Consider the following 12,267-nt stretch of genomic DNA (forward strand, 5'->3'; position numbering starts at 1 on the left):
CCTAATTTTTAAAGAATTAGCTTAATTTTGCAGAAGAAGTAGCATGAAAGCCATACTGCACATCTTATCAGCGCTTTCCCACCGGCGAGTTGATACTTACAACGTGACGCTGTGGGGCTGATCTAGCTGGAGTGGGAAGTGGTTTCAGAAAGGCTCTTACGGCTTTTCCTTTGTCGATAAAGAACAAGAGCCCAAGATGGAAAGTAGGATGGGAAAGTTTTTTTAAAAATAGATCCCTAATTGTATTTGTGTACAGAGGGAAAAATTGTCTTAATGTGTTTCCTCAGAGGTTTTTATCAATGAAAAAAAAATTTAGAAACTCAGGTGCTAAAAATAAGTTTTTTCCTAGAATAAAATTTTGATCTGAGAACTTTGGCAAATTTAGCAGTTTTAAAGAGGTATTGAAGGAAAATATTTTCCTATTTGAGATCCTGAGAATCCATGGCTTAGAATTAGAAACATACTGTAGTTAATCATAGGTTGTAATTCCCCTTTCTTGTTGCCTTTTGTAGATGTAGGTGTACTCCATAAAATGCATGAGCAGGGGGGGGGTGATTCTCAGCTAAACTTGGATACTTCATTTATGCATGTGGGGTTGTACATGGTCAAGTCTGTTGTCATTTTTCTCTTAAAATTTGTATTGGTACCATTTCAAATCAGTTCTTGCAATCACATTTATTTAATGGCTTGCCTCATCTTGCTTTCCCACCAGATGTGAAAAATGAAATCATAAGCAATATTTAAGCATGTGAATATGACGGTTTTTATGCTACTGTGAAACATAGAACAAAAACACAAATGAGAAATTGAGAATGGAATCCTAATACCTTTAATTTTTTGTTTTTAAAAAATATTTTATTATTTTTCATTGAACTATAGTCAGTTTACAATGTTGTGTTAATTTCTGGTGCACAGCATAATGTTTCAGTCATACATGTACATACATATATTTGTTTTCATATTCTTTTTCATTATAGGTTACTACAAGATATTGCTTATAGTTCTCTGTGCTATACAGAAGAAATTTGTTGTTTATCTGTTTTACATGTAGTAGTTAGTATCTGTAAATCTCGAACTCCCAGTTTATCCCTTCCCACCCACCCCCGTAACCGTAAGTTTGTTTTCTATGTCTGTGAGTCTGTTTCTGTTTTGTAAATAAGTTCATTTGTGTCTTTTTTTTTTTAGAGTCCACGTATAAGTGATATCATATGATAAGTTTCTTTCTCTTTCTGGCTTAATTCACTTAGAATGATGATCTCCAATTTCCTTCATATTGCTGCAAAAACAAAAAAGAATAAAATAATGTCATGTGCAAGTATCTTTAAACAGGGAGAATCTCGAGGCATGTCTGGGCTCTAGGGTGGGACGTACAGTCATGATGATACGTGTGCTTCCCCTTGTGGCAGGGATGACGAGACCATCACATGCCCTTCCAGTGTCTTTCTGGGTTTATCCTCGGAAACGCTTTTCCATGTACACTTTTTCTCGTTCTCTTTCATTTATACTCATTTTAAAGTGATGTTGAACACCTACCCAATGCCTCCTGCCCTACTGGATACTGGGAGAGAGACAGGAGGCCACCAGCCCCTGACTTCAAGGGCTCCCAGTCCAAGGGAGGGGAGAGACAGCAACCTACCAGATCACGCTGCTGGCAGAGCCTGGAGCCCCGGGGCTGAGGGGCTGGGAAAAGCTCCTGCTCCCAGCCCTGCCTCTTAGCCTGGTGCCTTACCAGCAAGGTAACTGGCTCCACAAGCCTCTAATCATGGACCATAGTGTCTGAGTGCCTTGAAAATTACATCTGTTCCTTTGCACTGCAGATTTGAGTCATGAGTGGAAGACTAGTTCCTAAAGTTGAAACCCCATAGGCTGTGTTTCAAAAGACAGACTTTCCGCCTCAACTCCAGAATACAGATGTCTAAGAAGTGAGTGGTAACTTTCAGCCAGGAATGGGACTCAAGAAAGTTTACTGACACTTTTTACCGTACACCATAAAACATCATAACAAGAAGTCTGCAAAATAGTGTCATTTCTGAGGTTCTAATGGGAAAAATCTTCCAGTTAAATTAAAGGACTACTTTACTCTTTTCCTGCATCTGGGGGTGAGGTTAGATAAGACACAACCCTACCACTTTCTTTTCATTAGGATTAGGCTTACATCCTTGTTTATGGGTAAAAATGACCCTGTGAAGAAGAATTCTATCATAACCCAGACTCAGCATCACAGTGGGATTTGACAGTCCCTCCAGAAAGTGCAGAGGGAAGAAGCAGGAGGGCCTAGAGCGGGTCTCCCAGGACGTGCCTGGTGGTCAGAATCCCGGGGAGCGCCTGACAGAAACACACAAAACTGGACCCATCTCCCGACCTGTTGCATACGAAGAGCCGAGGAAGGGGCCAGTGAATCTGTGTTTTTAAGACTTTTTCTTTGGACGTGATTGTAGATTCATGTGAAATTTCAACAAAGGGTACAGAGTGATTCTGTATCCCCTTCCCTTGGCTTCCCCCCGTGGTAACATCTTGCATAATTGCAGTCCAGGAGCACACCAGGCTGTATGCATGAGCGCGTGTGCGCCTGTGTGCACTTACTTCTGTGCAATTTCATCCCATGTGCAGATCTGAGTAACCACCAGACAAGACACAGAGCTGTTTTATGACCACAAGGCTCTTTCCCGCTACCCTTTATGGCTACATTCACCCATCCCCACCCGCTATGTCCCAAAGCCCTGCAATCACCACCCTGTTCCCCGTCCTCTAATTTTGTCATTCCAAGCATGTTCTGCTTATGGAATCATACACTAATCTTCTGGGATCACTTTTTTTTTTTTTTTTTTTTTTTTTTTTTTTTTGCACTCAGCACATTTCTCTGGAGGTTCATTCAAGTCACTGCATGCACAGACAGTGCAGTCCTTTTTACAGCTGAGTGGGAGTCCATGGTGTGGATGGATCCATTTGTGTAATCATGCCTCTGTTGAAGGACATCTGAGTTGTTTCCAGTTTGGGGCTGCTGTAAATAAACATAAATAAAACTGCTATGAACCTTCGGTGTTAATATATTTCAGCCATTCCAATAGCTGTGTAGTGATGCCTCATTTTGGTTGAAATTTGCATGTCCCTAATGGCTAATGATACTGAACATCTTTTCATGTGTTTATTTGCCATCTGCATTTCTTCTCTGAAATGTCTGTTCAGGTTTTGTGCCCGCGTTCTTACTAGAGAGTTTGTTTACTGTGGAGTTTGAGAGTTCTTCTGTAGTCTAGATAGGGGTCCTTTGTCAGATATGGGGTTTGAAAAAAAACATTTTTTTTACTAGTCAGTAGCCACTCTTTCAATACTCTTAGTAAGATTGTTTGCAGAGCAAAAGTTCTCATTTGGACCAGGTACAACTGATCAGTTTTCTTTTACAGCAAACACTTTAGGTGTCAAGGCTAATAACTCTTCATTTAGCCTCGGGTCTTAAAGGCTTTTTCACTCTTTTAAACGTTTTATGGTTTCCCATTTTCCATTGAAGTTCTTGATCCATTTTGAGTCCATTTCTGTATGAGCTGTGAGGTTTAAGTTAAAGTTTATTACTATTTTGTGGGTACGGGTGTCCATTTATTCCAGTACCAGTTACTGACAAGACTAACCTTCCTCTACTGAGTTTTTCTCTTGTGAAAAATCAGTTGGGCATAGCTGTGTGGATCCATTTCTGGTTTCTTTGTTCTGTTCCATTGATCCCTGTGTCTGCCGCCCTGCTACACCACACGTCCTTGATTGCTGAAGCTGTTCAGTAAGCCTTACAACCAGGTAGATTGATTCCTACCATTTTTCTTTTGCAATTTTGCCTTTCCATATACATCTCATTTATTTACTTACTGAAATGATGTGTAGTTAACGAAATGATGTAAGTTTCAGGTGTACCACATAGTGATTCACAATTTTTAAAGGTTCTATTCCATTTACGGTTATTATAAAATATTGGCTACATTCCCTGTGTTGTACTATATATTCTTGTAGTTTATTTATTTTATACATAGTAGTGGCCCCAAAGAGAAAATATATGAAAAAGTTTGTATAGATATACATGCATACAAATGATTCAATTAAAAAGAGTAAGACTGAAGTGAATTAAGATTGTGAACAAACGAAAATTATGATGGGGAAGGAATTGAAAATAAAGGTAGATGTAGGTCTCATAAAACAAGGGCATTTAGTGAAATAAGGAATGTGTTTATATTGTCCCTTTCTAAATATATAAAAAGAAAGACAAAACCAAGCTGAACCCTTCACTGCTCCTGGCTGTGCGGTACCTATTTGAGATGGGCTGACCAACAGATGGTCCAGCTGGGAACTGGGGGCTTCTGTGTAGCTGGTCAGGCAGGCTTGCTGGATTATCTTTTGAGCACAGGGCCACACAAATACAAACAAACAAGCCAATAAATAAAGGCATAAATAAATAATAAGTAAGCAAATAAGAGCATGTTTTAAAAAGTGATCATCCCAAATGCCGCATGCTATTTCCACCAAGACATCTCCTTTACAAAGACTCTATTTTTAGAAAGTCTAAAATTTGTAGGACTCTTGGTCTGCTTGCACTTGTTTTCTCAGTGTGACCTGTCACTGTTCTTTTATCTGAACCCCTTTTTTTCTTGCTGGCCATAAAAAAGTCCCATCCGGATCAGGAATGCCCTTCTTTCTGATTGCTATCGAATCCCTGCTTTCTCAAGGCCTAGATCAGCATCGCCTGTCTGGCACAGAGCTCTTCCTCTTTGGAATTCTGATTTCAGTTCTTTCGCATGTCCATTTGTGTTCCATTTGGACCCGCCGTGTCACAGGCCCTGAGCGGGGGATGTGTCCCTGGAGAGCCTCACACGTTTCCTGGAAGCCACGGGACCCGTGTGTTTAGTGGAAAAGTGCTTGATCAACACTGGTTCTTCATGCCAGCGAGAGTGACTATGAACGTCAGCCCTCCTCTTCATTATCACTCATTACTGTTGCCATTAAGCTCCACTTATCCTGAAAATAATTTTCACGGGGTTGCAAATGGTGTTTTTAGCAGCAGGGTTTCCAAATTTGTAGTAAGGAGCTAGCACGTGCCTTTCTTAGGCACACAGAGGGGGAAGAAATGCTCCTTTACTATAATTTTTATCACACAGAGTAACATGTCATCAGGAAACGATAAACCAGGAAGTTGGCTGTGGACATTTCTGTGTCAATTAAGGTGGCCTGGGTGGGAGGTGTGGTGCTTGCTTGCTACTTGACGATTTTAGATAATTTAAAAAATGCAAGCTGAGTGCCACCACTCTCTCCCCTTTTTCTACTTGCTTTTACTCTCCTGAACTGAAACGTACAATGCTAGGATAATGAGGAATCCTAGAAGTCGGCGAGTGACCACAATTCCCGAGGAATCTCTGGTTCCAGCCCCAGTTGGAAGCTGCCCAATTATATTGTGGAAGCTGGTTAATAGTCTGAACTAATCAGGAGAACTCAGAAGGTGGGCACAGCTCATTAACCTGGTGTGCGCATTTCTTAATGTTCTGAGCCCTGGAGTGGTAGCTATTTTTGTGTACTCTTGAGTGAGTCATGGAGAGATGAGAAGGCCAGTTTTATGAAGCCCACAAGGAGTCTGATTCACAGTGAGACCTTTTAGTGAGTGACAGTGTTACAGAAACTCTCCCCTGTGTTAGTTCAGGTCCTCCGAGATGCAAATGCCGAGAGAGCACCGCACATGCAGGACATTTATATGAGCGCTTTGGTGAAGGGAGGCGGGGAGGGCGGGAGGCGGCGAGCAGAACTTCAGACAGTGATGCCGCCCCGACCTCTGCCGGGGGAGGCCGAGGGAGGAAGGCCGGTGGAAGGTCCCTGGACACAGCGCAGTCTGAGACAGGCTCGGCGGCCACTGAGGCGTCTCTGAGCAGAGGTCAAGCACGAGAGGAACGGAATGCCCTTGTCCTGGTGCCTGGCCACGCCCCATCGTTGCCTAGGGTTAGCCCAGGGACACACGGCCTTGGCAGGGTCACTGTGGCCGATCTGAAGGTGCAGCAGCTGGAGGTGACCGCCAACTGTGTTCCCTGTGTCCCATCAACACTGCTGGAGGGGGAGTCCACCTTGTGCGCAGGCCCACTGCCCATGTGTGTCGGGGGGCACTTCTCACCATCCCTGTGATCTGCTCTTCCCAAAGGGACGCTCTGAAGTGGTCGGTTCATGTGACAGACTGCCCACGGCCTGGGGCAGCTCCCTGTCCTCATCACCCCTCTTCCGCTGTCCATCCTCAGCCTCCGCCAGGAGCTGGTGCTTCTGCAGTCTTGGTGGCTGTAATAGTTTCCTGGGGCTGCTGTAACCAAGCGCCTAAACCGACAGAGACTCCCTCCGGTTGCGGAGGCCAGAGGCCCCAGAGCAACGTGTCAGTGGGCCAAGCTCCTCTGAAGCCCTTAGCGGTGTATCCTTCCTTGCGTCTTCCAGCCTCCGGCACGCCGGGCATTTCTTGGCTCGGGGCGGCACCCCTCCCATCTCTGCTGCCTCTGTTTTCACATTTGTCTGTTTCTTTTCTCCTCTTCTTATAAGGACAGATTTCATCACTGAGTCACGAGCAGTCACACTAAATGTGTCCATGCCTCCTTCCACCCTTGGTCCCTGACCCGTGTCTTCCTCTTGTTGCAGACCCTGCCGTCACACAGAGAGCCCCGGGCAGCGCACACACTGTGTCCCTGCAGAGTGTGGCCTCCAAGCTGCCCTCCGCGGAGGCTTCCGTAGGCTGCCCCAGGGCTCCAGGGCCTGACTGGCTCTGGACCACACGGTACGTGATATGGCCGAAGGATCCCATGGTCGTGGGCTCACAGCCACACCCCTCTGCTGTGAGGATGTCCTCTGCTCTGATCAGACTGCTTAATATTTGCTTTTTGATAGAGTGACCATAAAGCACATGAGAGAAACGATGTATTTATTCTGTTTCAGGGGGTCAAGGTAACTGTACCTCCAGGAGAAGAAAGCCAGGTAATGAATGCCTCTTTCTCTTTACCATGGACAGTTGAGCTTGCCTGGTGACACCTTAGTGTTTATGTCTACCACCCTGTGACCCCAGAGGACTCCAGGGCCTTGGGCAGCCTCGACAAAGTTTTGAAAGTTCCCTGTAAATTATGTAATCGGGTATGTTTCCAAAAGCAAGGCCTTATTTCTTGTGGAAACTGTTATTCTTCTATATGGCATCAGAAGCACGGATCTTTTTTTCTTCCCCTGCAGTTCTGAATGCGAAGGATTGCAACTTTGTTTCTCAAAGGCCCCTCCTGCGCTCCTGCAGTCCTCCCTCTCATTTTCTCTGTCCTTTCCCATCTGACGCCACCCCCACGGGGGACAAACTGGCTTCCTTCCCCCTTTCATTCCTGCCCTCCCTTTCAAGCGAGTTTTTATGCAAAAACTCAAGTGGAGAAGACCCAGTGTTGCCATGGCAGGCAAGTCGCCGGGGCCTCTGCTGGATTTGGGTTCCAAACTTTGAAAAACATATAATGGCCTCAAAGAAGCAGGAGGGAGGCGGCAAGAGAGAGAGCAAGCGGAGAAAAGGAAAAGAGGGCATCAGCCTCAGAAGGGGAGAGGGCAGGGAGGAGCGGGGCAGAGCCCCGCAAATGCATCCGCGGTGACATCACTGCCTTTCCCACAGGGGCCATTGACTCGGGAGGCCCGGCGCCCATTCACCGTCCAAAGCCGGCCTCCGAGCCAGGCAGCCATCGCGCCTTCCTGAATGCCTTTTTTGTTGGGGAACAGTGGCCTGTTTCTGAAGGCCTGCATAGATGACTGAGTAATTCAGCGAAGTTGCCAGGAAGTCTGAGCCGCTTGCGAGCTAACAATGGTGAACTTTCTCTCCCGCGCCACGCTGAAGCTCCAGCTGTAGGTCCGCATTCTAATGAGGGCTTCGCTCCTGCCTCTGGGGTTATGGTAATATTTGATGCATCTTTTCTTATTAAGACACAGTCATCGCTGCTGTTGAGAACTAGAGGCAAGTCCTGGGGAGTGAGGTGTGCCGGGGGGTGGGGGTGGGGGTGACTGAGAAAAAAGGAGGAAGGATGGTAACAGCTTCTCTGTTAGAGAGGTGGCTTTGCTGTTTAATACGAGCCTCTAAACTGCCTTGGAGGGGGGAAGATAAAAATTTCACTCTGACCCATAAATCCCGGGGCCAGGAAGCTTACTTCGGGGAATTTTTCACGTTTCAGATGCTGCTCCTCGCGTCTCCCTCGCAGCGGGAGGATCCGCAGCGGAGGCGGGCGATGCGCTCGGAATCCACGTGAGGCGATTAGGCTTCTCTTCGCTTTCCTGTTTGCAGCCAAAGGCCTGTTTCTATTCTTTAGCAATTTCGTATTCCAGATATTCCAACCCAGGAGGTCCCCTCCTCTGTGGCTTCGCTTTCTATGACTTCAGTGACCTGCCGTCAACCACAGTCCAAAAACATTACATGGAAAATTCCAGACGTGAACAGGGCAGACAGTTTAAATTGCGCGCCGCGGCTCCGAGCAGCGTGATGAAATCTCGCGCCACCAGCTCCGCCCGCCGGGTGGGGTGTGAACCGCCTCTTTGTCCGGGGTGTCCCGCCCATTAGTCACTTGGTAGCCGACTCGGTCGTCCGATCAGCTGTTGCGGCACCACAGTGCCCGTGCTCAGGTGGCCCCAAAGCACAAGAGGAGTGATGCTGGCAGTTTGGATGTGCCAAAGCCTGTAAGTGCTTCCTCTAAGTGAAAAGCTTTGCGCTCTCGAACTCAAAAGGAAAGAGAAAAATCGTATGCCGCAGTTGCTGCAATCTACAGTAAGAACGAGTCTTCCGTCTGTGAAACTGTGAAGAAGGAGAAAGAGATTCGCGCAGTTTTGCTGTCACACCTCAAACTGGAAAACGTTACGGTCACAGAGTGTGGTCAGTGTTTAGTTAAGATGAAAAAGGCAATATTTTGAGAGAGAGAGACCGCATTTACGTAACATTTATTACAGTAGATTGTTATAATCGTTCTATTTTATTATTAGTATTGTGTTAATCTCTTACTGTGCCTAATTTATAAATTAGAATTGATCACAGATATGTATGTATAAGAAAAACATGGTACTATAGGGTTTGGAATCATTTGTAGTTTCCAGTAGCCACTGGGGGTCTTGGAACGGATCCCCTATGGATAAAGAGGGACAACCGCACTTTCTTTTCAGAATGGTTCTTAGCTAAGTGGAAACTTGATTAATTAATTAATTAACAATTAATTAATTGTTAACTCCCTGCCTGGTAGATTTTGAAGACACACACCAAAAAGTGCCAGTGAAGAAGGTCAAGCTCATTCACCTGCTGGGAGACCCTAGAAGAACATTTTCTAGTGACTGGTTACAGTGATGACAGGTATTTTAAAGAACTTACTCTGTACCAGATTCTTGCATGTTTATTGTCTTAGTTCATCGCCATGACTACCCCAAGAGATAAGTAGTGTTGTCCTATTTTGAGGACACACAAACTGACAATTACTAATGCATAGCTACCTTTGTAGCAGTGCTTCATTTCTTCCACTACTAAAGTCCATCTTCAGGTTTCTTATTGGGAGAAGTCACTCTCCACACCATCATAGCAATACCATCCATCAAGGAAGCTGTACAGAAAAAGACAGATGCACAAAAAAGTGACTCTCAACTTTGAACTCCCTCCCATGAGATGAATAGGCATGGAAAACCTAAACTGAATTCATACAAAACCATTGTAAGGAAACAGAAAATGTGAATCAACCCATATAAGCAGAAGAAAGTTCTCTAAAAAAAATTAACCATGAAGCAGAAGAACATTGTAACATAACAACTGAAACTGAATTCAGTATACTCAAATAAGCATTGGAAGATATGAAGAGAACTTCTTAGATCAAAAATTTAAAAGTTAAAAATAGAACTGGGGAACATAACAAAAAGAAATAAAGCAAGAATTATCGGAACTCAGGGGAAGAATAGAAAAATGACCTAATCATACAGAGAACTGGAGACTAAATTATAAAGTGCTCAAAGATGAATAGATTAAACTAAAAACTTAATAAAGGTCAATAAAGAAGACATTAAGGAAGATAACCAAGAGAATAAAATTAAGGTAATAAAAGGGCAAGAGAAAATGGTTGAAAAGTTAGAGAAAGAAGATGCAAGCTTATGTGTTGTTTAAATTTTTAATTTTGCCAGCCTACACTGCCCAGTTACTTAATCCAACACTAATCCATATCTTGCTGTGAAAGTTATTTTGTAGATGTAGTTAACACCTACAGTCTTAACTGTAAGTAAAGGAGATAATTCTGAATTGGTGGGCCTCATCTCATCAGTCAAAGGCCTTCAGAGCAAACACTGAGGTTTCCTGGAAAAGAAGAAATTCTGCCTCAAGATTGCAGCATCAACTTCTACATGAATTTCTACCCTGCTGGTGTGTCCTAAAATTTTTAGACTTGCCAATCCCACAATGGTATGAACCAATTTCTTAAAATAAAGCTGTATGTATCTATTACATTGATTCCATTTCTCTGGAGGAGTTATATAAAAATATATATACAGAAGAAGTCGATGCTGCAAATTTCACTAAAATTTACCCCCATGTACACAGAAAGTTTAAACAGTCAATTTCCACAGGATAAGTAGAAAAATAGATAAGTACAGCTCCTCAAAAAAGCACCAAGCAATGTAGTTTCACAGGGAATTATAACCAAACAAATAGCCCCAATGCTACATGAATTGTCTGAGAGATTAGTTATTGAAAGGGGCTTCCAGACTCTTTTTATGAGGGATGGGAACATCGGGAGCCAAACTTAAGAAAGATAGCACAACAAAGGAAGTTAGAGAGCAATTTCACTTACTAATTTCCACTTACTAATTGATGCAGAAGTCAACGTTAAAATGTTATTGAACAGATTCCAGAACATTCAGGAAACAATTCATTATAAGCATGTGTGAATTTATTCCAGACTGTAAGGATGGTTCAATATCAGGAAATCTCATTAATACAGTTCACCATATAATTAGGTCTAAAGACGCAAATCATAGGACCATCTCCAGAGATGAAAATAGTTGCCTTTGACAAAATTCAACTTCATTAAAAAAAAAATCTCTTAAAGAAACGGGAGTGGAAATAATAATCCTTCATGTGATGAAAAAACCATACATAGTAAACTCCATCTTAATTCTAGATTCTTTCTTAGTTGGGCAACACTAGAGCTATTCCCAATAAATTCAGGAAGAAGGCAAGAATTCCCACTATTTCCACCTGTTCTGGAAGTTTGGCCAATGTAATTAAACTAGAAAAAAACACTTGATGGCAAAAGAATTGGGAAAAAAACAAATCTCTCTGAGGGAACATGATAGTATACCTGAAAAATTAAGACAATTAACAAAACCAACAATCAAAATTAATCAATTATATTGGGAGAAAAATTAGCATGGAAAAATCAATAGCCCTCATATACACAGGTAAGAATCCATTACAAGCTGTAATAAATGAGAAAATCTCAAGTATGATAGTAATAAGAGGTAAAATGTATAGGAGGAAACTTTCAAATAATTGTTTAAAATCCATCTGAAAAAAAAAAAAAGTAAAGTACTCCGAAGAGACCCAGCAGCAAATGGACATATTTCAACATGATCAACGTGGCAATTCTGGGACCCGAGTCTATATCCGAAATCTTGCATAATACGAAGGTGGTATCTCAAATTCCTGAGGGCGCAATGGACTTATTAATAAATGACTTTGGAATAACTGAATGATCACTGTGGAAAAGATAAATTTAGGTCCATTCCCCACACATACGCAAAAATAACTCCAAATGAGTTAGAGATATAAATGTAAAAATAAAATTATGTGAGCTCCTTAAAAAAAGGTAAATTTTACTATAGCCTGTATATGCTTTTTTTTCCCCTAACAATTCAAAATCCATATGTAATAAATGAAAAGCTTGTTAGGTTTCCTGCATTAATCCCCCCTCCCTCCCAAATAAATCTCTTCCCGTGGCAGAAAACATACTTTAGGTCAAAAGAAAAATAAACTGGGCAAAAATACAGATGAAGGGTTACATATGTAATATGCAAGAACTTACAGACATTGGAGGAAAAGGACAAAATATCTTAAAGAAATGTGGATACAAGTCATTCAAGAATAGAAAAATTGACAAAAGAGATATTTAAAAAACATTTATTTATATGCAAGAGATATTCCACTTACTCATAATAAGAAAAATGTCAATTAAAACTATCCTGAGATATCATTTATCATCCTTCTATTTGGACAAAATTTAAGACCTCAACAACTTACTCTGT

Source organism: Camelus ferus, chromosome 8 (assembly GCF_009834535.1).
Source record: "Camelus ferus isolate YT-003-E chromosome 8, BCGSAC_Cfer_1.0, whole genome shotgun sequence".
Lineage (NCBI taxonomy): Eukaryota > Metazoa > Chordata > Mammalia > Artiodactyla > Camelidae > Camelus > Camelus ferus.